We start from the raw sequence: 13,791 nt of genomic DNA on the forward strand, positions 1-13,791 counted from the left end.
TGGATCAGGGGTGCCTGGGTCATGTGCCCCCGAGCCTGAGCTCTGGGGATGAGTGAGGTGCTGTGGGATGATTCAGAACCAGACTTGCCCACAGAGTCAGGAATAAGCTGATTCCAGTGAGGCAGTAACACCACCCATCCAGGGCTTCCCCAGTCTCGCATGTGGTGATCAACAGGTGGGCTTCTAATACGGACACCCTAATAGAAGCGTGTGTGTGTGTGTGTGTGTGTGTGTGTGTGTGTGTGTGTGTGTGTGTGTGTGTGTTAGAGACGCTGAAACGAAAGGAAGGTAAAGAAACTTGGAGGAGAACCAGGTTACCCTCCGGTTGAATGCCCCGCTTCAGGTCATCCTGTCACTATGAATCCAAGCCCTGGTTCTTCTAGAAATCTCCCTGGAAACCACCAAGAAATCCAAGGCCTTGGTCCTGGCACCTTGCATCTTGGTGTCCAGGCCTCTGTCTGCGAGCGGGCCTTCCTTCCCAGCTGGGGAGGAAGCGCCGCCCAAGGCACATTGGCAGGTGCTCAACCGGGCATGGTTTCAGGCAATAGTGGGTGAGGAAGGTGCTGCCCTCAGGAGCCGCCACAGTCAGGGGACTGGGCGTGAGTGCACACCAGGGCTCAGATCCCTGCAGAGAGGAGCTTCCCTTGCTGGTCCCGCTGGACCCCAGGCTTTTGGATCACGGGAGGCAGGGGCCACCTCCAGAGGCTGCCTGTTCCCAGCAAGCGCTGGAGAGAAGAGACGTCTGCCTCCTTGGTGCCCTGATGTGGACAGTTTGTCGAGCAGCTCTGTTACGGGCTAGATTGTGCCCCACACCCCCAATTTATATGTTGAAGCCCCAACCTGCAGTACCTCAGGATGTAACCACGTTTGGAGATGGGGTCGTTGAAGAGGTAATTAAGGTTAGATGAGGTCGTAAGGGTGGGGCCCTAATCCAAGACGACTGGTGTCCTCCTAAGAAGAGGACGAGACATCGGACGTGAGCACACCCAGAGGGATAGACACGTGAAGGCACAGGGAGAAGGTAAACCAAGGAGAGAGGCCTCAGGAGAAATGAACACTGCCGACACCTTGATCTGAGACCTCCAGCCTCCATAACTGAGAGAAAATAGATTTCTGTTGTTAAACCACGCAGTCTGTGGCATTTTGTATGGCAACCCTAGCAGACTAAGACAATTTCTGATCAGGGTGGGGCTCTCTAGACCCACACCCCCCACGCTAACATAAGAATACAAGATGAATGTAGAGCAAAGAGCACTGGGCTGGGCGTCGGGCCCCTCTGAGGTAGCTGTCCCCCTTGGACACCTGAGGTCCAGCCCCAGTTATGCCACCAACTTTGGACGAATCATCATCTTCCTGGATCTCAGCTCCCTCTTCTCTGAAGTCGGGGGTGTCACTGACATTGGTGAGGTTTCTTCTTTTTCTGACCAGGACCATTCCCCCTCTCTCCAATAAGCATCTAGATTTTCTTTTTTCAAATGTAAATTAAGGTAAGTTCTGGAAAAAAAGGAGGCATCCACTGAGGTAGACATTTACACATTGTGGGAGTTCCCCAGAGCCAGGGTCCCAATTTCCAAGACAGAATCCAATGAGGATTAGATATTTACTGCTTGTCCCCCTCCCCAGCAAATCAGGCATGGGCATAGGACCTGGACCCAACATTTTCCCCAGAAGTCTGAATCTGGAGGAGAGTGACACAGAGTTGCATGTTTCAGTTAGAGGTTATTTCCTGTGGCTGTGAAGCTGAGAGCCTCTGAGTGACGGCAGATGACCTATGGCATTGGTAGAGGGAATTGCCCAGGGTGGGAGCCCCAGAGGGACATCTAATGAGACTGTCCAGTGGTGAGACCTTGGCTGTATCTACCCTCCCTTCCTGCCTGGTTTCCAGGCCATTTCAGCAGCTTTCTGTGAACTATCAGATGGCCTTTCAGTCAATACCTTTCCTGCTTACGTAGCAGGAATTTGTTTCTGTTGTCTGCAACTGAGAGCTCTGAGTGATTCAGGAAGCCATGCCATGTATGAGCTATTTAGATCCTGCAGAGGACTGTGAACAGACCTGGGACAAGCACGACTGTTGTGTCCGTGGAACCAAGTCTCAGTTCTGACCGGGTGACCAGTACTGCTTTACGTAGGATTTCCTGGACGGACCAGGGCTTTTAGGCTGGTGCCCATGCATTCCCTTTGGACGCGCTGGGGCAGTCAGACTTGGGTGGATAGTTTCAGAATTCAGCATCCAGACGTTATGGCGTGAGTCACAGCTGGAGCATGAGCTGGCCTCACCCTGGAGCAGCGCTGGGCTTCCTGGGGGCAGCAGGAACAGCCCCTCCTCCCATTTTCACACCTGCAGGGAAGCTGGGCTCAGGCCCGCACGGAGACTCGGGACACGACCTCTCCGTCTGTCCTGCCTGGCCAGGCCCCTCTGAGGTGGCTGTCCCCCTTGGACCCACATTCACAGAACTGCTCAGTCTGTGTGGTATTTTGCTCTTAACAGGGAGGAATCTCCCCTCTCTCCAAGTCTCTCCGGGGTAGTTAATAATGTCCTAGAGGCGCTCGATAACTTTTCTAACCACCACCCTTTTTATGACTTGTGTCAGAGCTGAATTCAAGCTACTTTAAGCTAGAAGGCGTCTCTTGGCTCACAGAACCAATTAAATTGCTAGTGGGACTGTCCTCTCCAGGAGCTCGAGCGAGTGATGGTGTGGGGAGACGGCTCACCTCCCCCCTCCTCCCTTGGCTTTGCTCCTCTCTGTACTTCTGCCTCCTTGTTTCCTGCTGTAGAGGCTCTGTCCTTAGAGGTGGGACAGCCTTGAGTGTGGGGCTGGGCGCAGGCAAAACGGGGCAACGGCAACATCAGGCCGCAGGCTTACACTGTCCTGGCTAAACGGCCTTGGCCAAAAAGCAAGAGCGTGTCTCTCTCCCCGAGTCCTGCAAAAGTGATTCCAAAACGAAAACACCAAACCATTTAAGAAGTTGCCTTTGACACAAAATCTGACTCTTTCCTACAGGATACCTTCAAAATTGGCTTTCCTAAAGGACTCTTACGTTTGTCTTCCTCTGGGGACAAAAAGGCAGGAAGGTCTCCCCTTCCACTAAGGAACAACTCTCAAAGCCCAGCCCCTCTCCTGAGAGCTCGCAGGATTACCAATTCACGTTGTTTTTTTCTGTTACACTCTTAAAATTGGGAAACTGCACACAGCTATGTGTGTTTCTATCACCTGTGCCACGGTGCCCAGTGCCCCTAGATGAATGTCTTCTCAGGGGCCAGGATGCAAAGGAATTCCATCTGTATGAAAGCCGCCCAGTTAAATGCCCTCCGACCCTGGCTCCCTCTTTGCTCTAACAGCCACTGATCTGTCTGTGTCACATAATTCCTCTTCATAACCTTGGCCCAATACACCAAGCCTAATATGACACATTGCTGGATAACCACAACGCCCTTTCCCTCCAGTATCTTTTAATTAAAATGTTAATTTGCACATGCCCAAGTTATACCAACTCCAGCCCAGAAAGAAGGGTTTAAACTCTAAAAGGATTCTGAAATTCTTTCACCAACTTAAGGCACTTGGGGGATACGGTTTGTATGAAAGATGCTTCAGAAAATGAAGTTGTCATGTATTGTACGTATAAATAAACCTTTCAGCTCCCTGGCAGAACCCAAGCTCAGGCGGGCTGGAAAAGCATTCTGGGTGTTGGCATGCAAATGAGCGTGTCCACGGCAGTTACGGGGCACCTCGGAGCGGTAAACAAGCTGATTGTCATGGGAAATGTAGTCAGGCCGCTCTGTTTGAAACTGCTTTGCAAATCCCTTGTTTGGTTAGATTTCTGAACGTCGCGTTTGTGAACTCAATAATACAGCTGAATACCAAATTCCCAGTCACACCATCTTTGGACGCCTGACAGCGCTGTGCACACCATAAAGGGCCGTACGAGCAGGCATGCCCAATTAGGCTTGGAACGCACACACAGGAGGCTGAAGTGAGACGTCGCCGCCATCAGGATATGGCCAGAGTGCAGACGGGCGGGCGTGCGGACACCACAGCCCTGGCTGCGCCCTGCCTGGGCCGGGCTGTCTTCCTCCGGAGCTGCTCCATCCATCCCACTCCCAACCTGGCCAGCTCCTACTCAGCCTCCTGTGGGAGGGGACCAGCCCGTCCCTCTCAGGGCAGCACAGCCTCGTTCACTCCATTTTCAGTGCATTTTCTGTGCCGGCGTCTGTTCAATGCATTTTCAGTGCATTTTCTGTGCCGGCGCCTGGCTGGGCTCTGACCACAGAGCATGGCCGTCTGCATCCCCATGTGTCTCCCCACCTAAGCAGTGCTCCTCAAGGCAAGACACTGGGTCTGACCCCTCTGTGTCCCCAGGTCCCAGCACCGTGTGTTTCCTCTTCCGTCCTCCTGTTGCTGCAGCCCCGGCCTCTGCACCTCCCTGCTTGCCCCCTGCTCACCCCGGGGGAAAGGGCTCTGCTCCCCTCTCCAGCTCCCTGCCCACCTTTGCCTCCAAACTCACACTGAGGCCTCTGTCAGATGCCTCAAACCCACCCCTCTGAAGAGCCCACCGTCCGGGAGGCCAGCCCTGAAGATTCCTTCCCTGGAAAAGGGCATCTGCTTCCCAACAGCCGTTTGCCTGTGATCCTGGGAGCAGGTGCATGCGCTGGGGGGGTCAGGCAGCAGCACCTCCTGAGGGGCCGGGCAGCCCACATGGAGAGTAGCTTCCCCGTGAACCCCCGACTGATGGTGGAAATGTGAGAGGGGAGCAGGCACGGGGAGAGAAATAGGTAACACGCTCCCTGGCCACATTGTACTTTTTTGGGTAGAAGTTTGGTCATGGAGATGAAAATGTTGTACATGGTCTTATTCAGAAATAACTTAGGTCCCTGTCTGGGTCTGCCTCTGTGTGTTCCCTCTTAGAGTCTGGGATCAGATCACTTCCATCACCCATTGTGATGAGAGGAACTGTATCCCCCCAAATCCATAGGTTGCAGCTCTGACCCCCAGGACCTCAGATGTGGCTGTATCTGGAGTGACGGCCTTGACGGGGGTGATTAAGTTAAAACGTGGCTGCCAGTGCAGCCCCTATGCTATTCTGACTGGTGTCCTTATAAGAAAGGGAAATCTGGACGCAGACACGCACACCCACAGAGAACAAGCCTGTGTGCACACAGCAAGAAGGCGGCTGTCTGCAAGGCAAGGAGAGAGGCCTCAGGAGAAACCAACCCTGGTGACACCCTGATCTCGGACTTCCAGCCTCCAGAACCATGAGGAAATGAATTTCTCCTGTGTAAGCCACTCAGCCTGTGGTGTTTTGTCCCAGCAGCCTGAGCTGACAAAGGCATCCAGTACGTGTTCAGATCTTCTCTTCATGCAGAGACGCCCCTGGGCATGGAATCAGCTCCTCAGTCAGATGTGGCAATTCTTACAGGGCTGCCTTGGTATAAAAGGCCACACGAACTGCCCCTCCTGGGGCTGTGGCCTTTTCTAGGCCTTCCCAGGCACGGCCAGGCAGCCACGGAGCCCTGGTGCCTCTCCTGAACTTCCTGGCTGACTCTGACCCCCCCGCCCCGCTCATACACCTGCTTCCTCAACAAGGATTCACTCAGCACAACTAGTCTACGCATCGGGTAGTGGTGAGAAAAACTATCCTGATAGGATTTGAGGGGGGAATGAGGACTTTAAGCAAATCACCACAAATTAGAGGAAAAGCCACAATCAGATGACGAAGGGAGAAGAGAAAACTCCAACTCGGACCGGGAGGGACCTGAGATCTTAAGGATGAGAAGGTGTTAACTAGGCCAAGATCTAGGTGTGGAAGGAAGTGATGGGAAGGGCAGCCTGTGCAAAGGACCTGTGGTCACAGGGCACGGGGCCCTCTCTAGGAACCGAGAGGCCCAGGGATGGGAGTGCAAAGGGCAGGGCAGCTCCTGGAGAGGTAAGGGCAGCCTGTGCAAAGGACCTGTGGTCACAGGGCACGAGGCCCTCTCTAGGAACTGAGAGGCCCAGGGATGGGGGTGCAAAGGGCAGGGCAGCTCCTGGAGAGGGAAGATGGGAGGGGCGGGCAGGAGCCTAATGCTGAACCTGCTTGGCTGGATTAATGACTGGGGTTTTGTTCTAAGAGCAGTGGAACCCATTGTAGAGTTTTAAGCAGAGGCTTGACCCAATCACACCTGTGTTTTGAAGGACCCACCTTGGCTGCAGCAGGGAAATTGATGGGAGGGAGGCAAGAGTGGCCGGGGGAGACCGGCAGGTGTCACACACTCACCTCACGCATGCTGTCTAGACTGTTCTTGCAGGTACAAACCATGACGGAGAGCCGACGGCCTTCTATGTGATCTGAGGGTCACAGCAAAGGGCCCCTTCACTCTGCCAAGGAATCTCTCTCTCGTCTGTCTGCTGCAGAACTAGGCTCCTCCACAAAAGACCTGGTCTTTCAAGTTAAAAGCCCTGACCTCCGATACACACAAACGTTCCTGCAGGACAACCCCAGCCTGTGCAGCCGGCATGGACAAGAAACGAGCTCAGCGGATGAGCACGTGCCAGGAAGGCAGGCTCTCAGAACCGAGCCTCCCCGTGAAGGTTCTGCTGGGGATGCAGGCCAGGCTCAGCTGTGGGCAGGCAGGAGAGAACTCAGGAGAGCTGGGAGCATGGACGGTGGAGCCAGTGGGAGGAGAAATGGGTTGAAGGAGATCCTTAATCCTTCAAGCTCTTTATTACTATTATCTCTATTTTCCACACGAGCTTCAGTTCAGAGAAGCCAAGCAACTTGCCTCAGGTCACACAGCCCAGAGTAGTACAGTCAGGACACAAACGGCTCCCCTAGTTCTGCACCTGGGGCTGCATTCACCTCAACAACAGGCCTTGGGAGTCCGCTCTGAAGCAGCAGCCCCGTGGATGAAGAGCACGAGGACCCACCCCAAACACCATCCCATCAGCGAGGGACTGGAACGCAGTAAAGCACAATGAATATTTATTAAATGAATTCCCCATCATCACATGGGAGACCATGTGCATGTACTTTGTAAACAGTAAAGCCCTAGATCTTCAGGGGAGGTTTTTTTAATTGGTATTTTTGTTTTTTTGGGTTTTTTTTTGGGTTTTTTGCAGTATGCGGGCCTCTCCCTGTTGCGGCCTCTCCCGTTGCGGAGCACAGGCCCCGGACGCGCAGGCTCAGCGGCCATGGCTCACGGGCCCAGCCGCTCCGCGGCATGTGGGATCTTCCCGGACCGGGGCCCGAACCCGCGTCCCCTGCATCGGCAGGCGGACTCTCAACCACTGCGCCACCAGGGAAGCCCCTTCAGGGGAGTTTTAATAGCTTCAGTCTCTTTAATGAAAAAGTTCCTCAAATGTCCCCACTGAAAGGCGAACACTACTGTTGGGAAGTATGCCTCAACCCCAAAACATTTTTAAGCCACGTGTCTTCACCAGACATGATCTACTGCGTTCCTTCGATGCACTAGACCGGTGGTTCTAGGCATATGGCAGCGACCAGAAGAGACAAGGTCACTGCGTTCACACCAGTGGGGGAAAGAAGCCCCAAAGCACATAAATAAACAAGACATAGGAAACGGGCGTGTTGTAGAGTATGCAGGTGTGGTCACTTTCGGTAGAGCGGTCAGAGGGGCTCCTGCCAAGAAGGAACGTCCAGTGGAAACTTGAATAATGAGAAGGAGATGGAAATGGCAAGAGCTGGAAGAGGGCATTCCACACAGAAGGCCCAGCATGTGCAAAGGCCCCAGGGCAGGCAGAGACTTTAGCAGTGCAAGGTAGAGGAAGAAGGCCAATCTAGGTGGAGGCAGGGGGCAAAGAGGGGCCCCAGCTGGGGCTGGAGAAGTAGGGAGAGGTCATATCGTAAGGAGACTTAAGAGCAGGGTAAGAGGGTTAGATTTTTGTTTGTTTGTTTTTGCGGTACGCGGGCCTCTCACTGCTGTGGCCTCTCCCGTTGCGGAGCACAGGCTCCGGACGCGCAGGCTCAGCGGCCATGGCTCACGGGCCCAGCCGCTCCGCGGCACGTGGGATCTTCCCGGACCGGGGCACGAACCCGCGTCCCCTGCATCGGCAGGCGGACTCTCAACCACTGCGCCACCCGGGAAGCCCAAGGGTTAGATTTTATTCTAAAACTCTTAGAATAATAACTATTCATTGGCTAATTCTTAACAGGGGAGTGAAATCGTCTGATTTATGTTTTTGAAAGGCTGCTCTGAAGAGAACAGAATGTAGGACAACCAGATTAGAAGCAGGGCGGCCAGTCAGGGGCAGTGATGTGGTCCAGGGCAGAGTTTGTGGCAGCTGGGCTAGAGGGGTGGGAAGTGTAGTGACAGAACGCACTCTGCGGGGGAAGTCAGTACTTGCTGTTGGGCTGGATGTGAGAACGGGAGCAGAATCCTGAGCGGGAAGTAGGTTTTTTGGCCTGAGCAGCTGGATCAATTGTCCTGTCATCTCCTGAGATGGAGGAGACGGGGGAGACGCAGGTCGGGGTGGGGACGAATGGGGGATCCTTCAAGGGCTCCTTTTTGGCCATGTTGCGTGGACGAAGCCCGTCAGACATCCGGGTGGAGATGCTGAACAGGCAGCTGGTACAGGCATCACAGTTCTGTCAACAGAAATGAAAGGAAATAGGACAAAAAGGGAGGGGAGACTCGGGGACGAGAGGAAGCTGGTAAGAGAAGGGACCTTGGTTGTTCACAAGGACAAACTTCCAACCTGTTACAACTTCCAACTCAAATGCATTCCTAGAAATCCTTCCAAACACTTGCTGTGTGCCAGGCACTGCACAGGGTGCTGAAGAGTCAACAGAAAACAGGAGGCAGCGCCCTGCCCTCAGGCAGCTCACGCTCCAGGGAGAGCAGACAGTGCTGAACACGTGAACGGGCACGCGTGACAAGAACCCTCTGGGAAAGAGGAACAGGGGAGACGCTGGGGTGCAGACTCATCCCAGGAGTCTAAGACCTGAATAATGGGAAGGACGGGCCATGGCAGGGAGGAAGCACGACGGGCATGGCGCCTAAAGGGGCAGAAGGGAGGCCAGTGGGAGGTGGACCAGCTGTGATCGCAGGCGTCCAGCAGGCCGGAGGAACCGGGGTCTCCTGGGCCACGGGAAGAGGCTGGAGTTCCTGCCTGCAGGACGGGAAGCTGTGGAGGGTTTAAGCAGGGGAGGGACCACCGGGATCAGGCATCGACAGGAGGCTCTGGCTGCAAAGTAGAGAGTGACTTGCAGGGGGAGAGTGGCAGGGGCACGGCAGACCCCAGAGGGAGGTGGTGGAAGCTGGCCGCTGGCTCTGGGGGTGGCGACAGGCAATGGCTCAGACGCAACTGACTGGCCATAGGGAATGTGAGCCGTCAATCTGAGAGTCATCAGAAAGGCCAGTCTACAGGCCCTGGACTGCATGAGGCAGAGAAGAGAACCCAGGACGGCGAGCTGACCAGCTTCGGTGCTCCAGCCTATGGAGAGAGCGGGGCAGGGGCCAGGAGGTCGCGGAGGGGAGCGCATGCCTTGGGGGGATCCGTACCTCAGCACTGCCGGCGTTCTCTCTGGGGGGCCGCCCTGCGTATCGTGGGTTGTTCAGCAGCACCCCTGACCTCTACCCACTCAGTGCCACAGCACCTGCACCCCGGAGTTGTGACATCAAACTGCCTCCCTTGGGGGCAAAATCACCTCCTGCTAAGACTCCCTTAGCTGGAGAGAAGGCACGGGCACCCAGAGGGGGCCAGGCGCCTAAGGGAGGAGAGTGTGGACCCGGGGTCAGAGCACCTGGGGCTCCACATCCGCTCCGCCTCCTGCGGGCAATCAGCTCCTGCCTATCTGTGAGATGGGGAGAGCGGGGCCACCTCGGAGCTGAGACGGGCCGCTGATGTGCTAACACAGCAACGCACTTAGCATCACGCCCAGCACACTGTTGACAGTTAGAAACTTATTTCACAGAAGTGTCCTGGTGGGGGATGAACCAGGAGCGCGCACACACACACGACACACACACAACACACACACATCACACACACATCACACACCACACACACATCACAGACATCACACACCACACATCACACACACATATCAAGACACACACACAACACACATCTCTCACACACACACGACACACACACATCACACACCACACACATATCACAGACATCACACATCACACACACACATACCAAGACACACACGACACACATCTCTTACACACACACGACACACACATCACACACACACATCACACACATCATACACATCACACACATCATGCACACATCATACACATCACACATCATACACACATATCACAGACATCAAACACACATCACACACACACATCACACCACATCACACCCACACATATCACACACATATCACACAGATCATACACCACACATCACACACACATGCACACACATCCACACACACCAAACACATGCACACACACATCCACACACATGCACGCAGGCACTGGAGGGGTCCCTGGCCCAGGCTCAGTGCTCCAGGCCAGACCTGGAAGGTCTCATCTCCACTGAGCCCTGGACAGGGTTAGGACTCAGCAGGGGGAGGCTCTGGGTAGACAGGACGCGGGTGTCCCGGGAACAGCGGAGAATGTCCAGGAGCCAGGAGAAGAGGTCGGCACTTGCAGGAAGTGACAGGTGACTTAGCGTGAGGCCAAGCCAATGAATGCCCTCAGGTCGTGGGTGCAGTGTCAGGGGCAGGGAAGTGTGGAGAAACGTGGCCCGAGAGAGTCGCTGGATGCCAGGTGCAGGATCTGGGCACCACTGAGCCGACAAGAAGCCACATGGTGCCAGGCTGACCAAGACCTGAGAGCATGAAAGACTGTCCTGGCCGGGGAGCAGCTGGAGGGGCTGAGCCTCCGTGAGGACATTTACTCCTGGTGTCCCCTTACCTGGTGGGCTATCCCTCCCCATGTCCGTGGCTGGCTCTCCTCAACTTACCCCCCCTTCTCCTCCTCTGGAATTTTCTCCTTACTTTACACTCTCTTCAGTACCCTGGCTTTGAAAGCCACCACGTTCCAAAGTGAGTCATTTATTCATTCAACAAACTTCAGAGGCAAATTATTTGTCAGGCATGGTTCTCAGGGCTTGGGCTACCACAGTGAACAAGATGGACAAAATTCCTGCCCTCCTGGAGCTCCCGTTCTAGTGAGAGGAGACAGGCAATAAACAGTAAACATAAAAAATAACTTGTTTGAATGCTGGAGAGGGTGTGGAGAGAAGGGAACCCTCCTACACTGTTGGTGGGAATGTAAGTTAGTACAGACACTGTGGAGAATAGTATGGAGGTTCCTCAAGAAATTAAAAATAGAACTACCATATGATCCAGCAATCCCACTTCTGGATATATATCCGGACAAAACTCTAATTCAAAAAGATACATGCGGGCTTCCATGGTGGCGCAGTTGTTGGGAGTCCGCCTGCCGATGCAGGGGACACGGGTTCGTGCCCCAGTCCAGGAAGATCCCACATGCCGCGGAGCGGCTAGGCCCGTGAGCCATGGCCTCTGAGCCTGTGTGTCCAGAGCCTGTGCTCCGCAACGGGAGAGGCCACAACTGTGAGAGGCCCGCGTACCGTGGAAAAAAAAAAAAAAAGATACATGCACCCCAATGTTACTAGCAGCACTATTCACAATAGCCAAGACATGGAAACAACCTGAATGTCCATTGATAGATGAACGGATAAAGAAGATGTGGCTCATGGGCTTCCCTGGTGGCGCAGTGGTTGAGGGTCCGCCTGCCAATGCAGGGGACGCGGGTTTGTGCCCCAGTCCGGGAAGATTCCACATGCCGCGGAGCAGCTGGGCCCGTGAGCCATGGCCGCTAAGCCAGCGCGTCCGGAGCCTGTGCTCCACAATGGGAGAGGCCACAACAGTGAGAGGCCCACGTACCGCAAAAAAAAAAAAAAAGAAGATGTGGTACATATATATACAATGGAATATTACTCAGCCGTTAAAAAGAATGAAATAATGCCATTTGCAGCAACACGGATGGTCCTAGAGATTATCCTACTAAGTGCAGTAAGTCAGAAAGAGAAAGACAAATACCATACGGTATCACTTATACGTGGAATCTAAAATATGACACAAATGAACTTATCTACGAAACAGAAACAGACTCACAGATGTAGAGGACAGACTTGTGGTTGCCAAGGGGGAGGGGGGTGGGAGGTGTAGGGGAGGGATGGAGTGGGAGTTTGGGGTTGGTAGATACAAACTATTATATATAGAATGGATAAACAACAAGTTCTTACAGTACAGCACAGGGAACTATATTCAATGTCCTGTGATAAACCAGAGTGGAAAAAACGATGAGAAAAGAACGTATATATGTGTATAACTGAATCACTTTGCTGTACAGCAGAAATTAACACAACACTGTAAATCAACTATAATTCAATTTAAAAAATTAGTTGTTTGTTATATATTTACAATAGATGGTGATGGATGCGGTGGGGGAAATCACAGACTACAAAGCAGGGTGGTGCAGCTGTAACAAGGAGGTCGGGGGAGCCCCCCTGAGCACCTGGGCTCTGAGCAGAGGCCTGAAGGGGAGGAGGGAGTGAGGCCTGTGGATCTCCGGGCAAAGGGAGGAACCAGTGCAGGGCCTGTGGTAGGAGCCTGCCCAGCACGGTGGGTGGAGCCAGGAGGCCACTGGCTGGAGAGGAGAATCCAAGGCCGGGGCTAGAGAGAGGACTGAGGGCTCTCGTGGCGCCTCAGCCCTCCTCGGAGCCCCCAGGACCCCCAGGCAAGCTTCCCATCTCAAGAAGAAGCACCACCGCCTGCGGGCCAGCTTCTCAAGCCAGGAAGTGCCCGGCGGCCCTCATCTCAGTCCCCTCGTCCATCCCATCACCATGCCCTCCATGTCCACCTGCTCTAAACACACCCAGTCTGTTCCTGTCCTCCCTCCTCTCTCCTCACAGCAGCCAGCCTCACTCTCCAGTCATCGGGACAGTCTCCTCACCCAGTTCCCAGTCTCCATCCCCCACTCGAGAGAAGATGTACGCAACACAGACTGGGCCTCCCTCGAACCCTCCCCAGAACTTGGTGACCGCTGAACTCTGACCTCCCTCTGAGGTCTGCCTGGTCCACCCCCTGGCCAGGCCCAACCCCATCGCTCCCACGCTCGCCTCGCTCACGCAGGCGGCTGCCAGGGTCTCCCCTCTCTTTCTCAGACCCAGACTGCTCCTTCCCACCTGAGGGCCCTACACATGCTGTTCCCTCTCCTGTAACACCCTTCCCAGCTTTCCCCCTGGTCACTTTCTGCAAATCCTTCCATCTCAGCTAAAGTGTCAGCTCCCTCCAGGGGGACTGACAGCCCTGCCCACACGGCTTCCTCTCCGCTTGTTCTCTGTCATCGCTCACATTCTTTCTTGTCCATCTGGCAAGGTTAGTTAGATATCTGTTTAGGTCCGACCCTCCCACTCAACCGCAGCTCGGAGAAGCGGCAGTTCTGCCGTCGCACACACGCACCCACAGTGCTGGGAGACTGCCCGCAGCGAGCACGAGCGCCGTGAACGCATCGTGAATGAGTCGGGAAGCAGGCGCAGTGGTCCAGCTGCAAAACGTGGCGGTCTGAGCCGCAGAGATGGGAAGAAGTAGGTGGACTTCAAGATCTGTTTTGGAGGAAGAACCACAGGGCCTGGCGTTGGCTTGGACGCGCCCCCGGATCCACTCTCAACTCATCAGCACGACAGCAGGACCCGGCCTACCTGGGCACTCCCACGCGGTCCAGCTTCTCCACCTGCCTGTCTCCTTCCTGCTCCCAGGCACACCAAACTGGTCTCTCCCCCAGGGAAGAGAGAAAGG

The sequence above is a fragment of the Lagenorhynchus albirostris genome, chromosome 18, assembly GCF_949774975.1.
Source record: "Lagenorhynchus albirostris chromosome 18, mLagAlb1.1, whole genome shotgun sequence".
Taxonomy (NCBI): domain Eukaryota; kingdom Metazoa; phylum Chordata; class Mammalia; order Artiodactyla; family Delphinidae; genus Lagenorhynchus; species Lagenorhynchus albirostris.